The following is a 2,619-nucleotide window of genomic DNA, read 5'->3' as shown; positions in this document are numbered from 1 at the left end:
GAAAAGATGCTCAAAATCACTAATTTTTAGAGAAATGCTAATCCAAATTACAATGAGATACCACCTCACACCAATCAGAGTAGCTATCATCAACAAGTCTACAAACAATACTGGAGATGGTGTGGAGAAAAGGGAACCCTCTTACACTGTTGATGGGAATGTAAATTGGTGCAGGTACTGTGGAGAACATTAAGAAGATTCCTTAAGAAACTAAAAATTAGCTACCATATGATTCAGTAATCCCACTTCTGGGCATATATTCAGAGAAAAACAGTTCAAAAAGATACACACACCTCAGTGTTCATTGCAGCACTGTTTACGATAGCCGAGACAGGACACGGAAACAACCTAAATACCTATCAACAGATGAATGGATAGAGAAGAGGTGGTGCATATCTACAGTAGAATATTAGCCATCAAAGAGAATGAGATAATGTCATTTGCAGAAACATAGATGGACTTGGAGATCATCATAAAGTAAATCAGACAAAGACAAATATCATATGATACCACTTATATGTGAAATCTAAAAACAAAAAATGATACAAGTGAAATTATTTACAAAACAGAAATAGACTCAGAGAACAAAGTTATGGTTACTAGTTGGGGAGTGTTGGTGTGGAGGGCAGATTGGGAATTTGGAATTTACATGTACACACTGCCATATTTAAAATAGATAACTGGAACTTGCCTAGTGGTCCAGGGGTTAGGAACCCACCTGCCAATGCAGGGCTCAGTCAGTTCAGTTCAGTCGCTCAGTCGTGTCCGACTCTTTGTGATCCCATGAATCACAGCACGCCAGGCCTCCCTGTCCATTACCAACTCCCAGAGTCTACACAAACTTATGTCCATCGAGTCAGTGATGCCAATGCAGGGTCAGATCAGTTCAGTTCAGTTCAGTCGCTCAGTCGTGTCCGACTCTTTGCGACCCCATGAATCTCAGCATGCCAGGCCTCCCTGTCCATCACCAACTCCCGGAGTTCACTCAGACTCATGTCCATCGAGTCAGTGATGCCATCCAGCCATCTCATCCTCTGTCGTCCCCTTCTCCTCTTGCCCCCAATCCCTCCCAGCATCAGAGTCTTTTCCAATGAGTCAACTGTTTGCATGAGGTGGCCAAAGTACTGGAGTTTCAGCTTTAGCATCATTCCTTCCAAAGAAATCCCAGGGCTGATCTCCTTTAGAATGGACTGGTTGGATCTCCTTGCAGCAATGCAGGGTACATGAGTTCAATTCCTGGTCTGGGAAGATTCTCACATGGCATGGAATAGCTAAGTCTGTGTGCCATAACTACTAGATTTGCACACCATATTTGCACACCATTTGCACACAGCCTGGGAGCCACAACTACTAAGCCCACATTCTGCAGCTACTGAAACCTGCATGCCTAGAGCCTATGCTCTGCAACCTGAGAAACCACCACAATGAGAAGCCCACACATAGTAATGCAGAGTAGCCCTTGCTCACTAAAACCAGAGAAAGCCCATACATAGCAACAAAGACCCAGCACAGTCATAAATATTTTTTTTAAACAAACTACTACGGAAAAAAATAAAATAGGTAACCAACAAGGATGTACTGTGTAACCCAGGGAACTCTGCTCAATACTCTGTAGTAACCTAAATAGGAAAAGAATTTGAAAAAGAACAGATACCTGTTATGTATAACTTAATCACTTTGCTGTACACTTGAAACTAACACAATATTGTTAATCAACTCTACTCCAACATAAAACTCAACAAATGGATAGATAGATGGATGGATGAAGCAGAGAGCTCCAAGGCTACCCTTCAACTGTGGTCAGCTTTTAAGGGCACTGGACAGGCAGGTCTGGCTTGAAGGTGCATGGTCAGAGCAGAGAGGCTCATCTTGGGATTCCCCTTCTGGGAGAAGCAGTGTTCCTGGGCACCACTCTGCACCTTCAGCTCCACTGTCATTGATCCAGGGCTAGAGGAATGTTTCCTGGATGTGTCTGGATGAAAATATCCATGTACTATAGAAAATTAGAGCTCAGTCCAAGCAAGGCTAATATCTAAGGGGCATTTTTGATGGTGCTGACACTGGGGTGGAGAGCTATTTGGTTCCAGAGAAGGCAGCTCATTTTGAGGCCAGTCCCCAGACAGCAGAGTTCTGTGTTGGGTGGAGAGGGATTGAGCATTCATGGAAGGACTCCAGGCCCAGCAGAGAAAGTGCAGTGTCAGGAAATCAGTGCTGAAGTCCACTACCCATAAGTACTCAGCAATCATTCCAGAAGATCAGGAGGGACAGCCCCCTCTGGGGTCATCAGTTTCCAGGAGAAGCCAACTCGAAGGGGTGAGACCCCCACTGGGCTCCCGGGCTTGGAAGGCAGTGAGGACCTCAGAGAAAGACAGGCTGTCTTAAATAATACCCCCAAGTCCCAAGCCTAAAGGCTCCCTGGTAGTCTAGTGGTTAAGAATCTGCCTGCCAGTTGAGGGGGCACAGGTCGATTTCTGGTCAAGGAAGATTCCACAAGCCTTGGAGCAACTAAAGCTGTGAGCCACAACTTCTGAACCAGCACTCTAGAGTCCAGGAGCCACAGCTGCTGAGTCCATACGCTGCAGTTACTGAAGCTTGTGAGCCTAGAGCCCGTGCTCCGCA

Source organism: Bos taurus, chromosome 3, assembly GCF_002263795.3.
Source record: "Bos taurus isolate L1 Dominette 01449 registration number 42190680 breed Hereford chromosome 3, ARS-UCD2.0, whole genome shotgun sequence".
Classification (NCBI taxonomy): Eukaryota; Metazoa; Chordata; class Mammalia; order Artiodactyla; family Bovidae; genus Bos; species Bos taurus.
Note: the sequence above shows the minus strand (reverse complement) of the source record.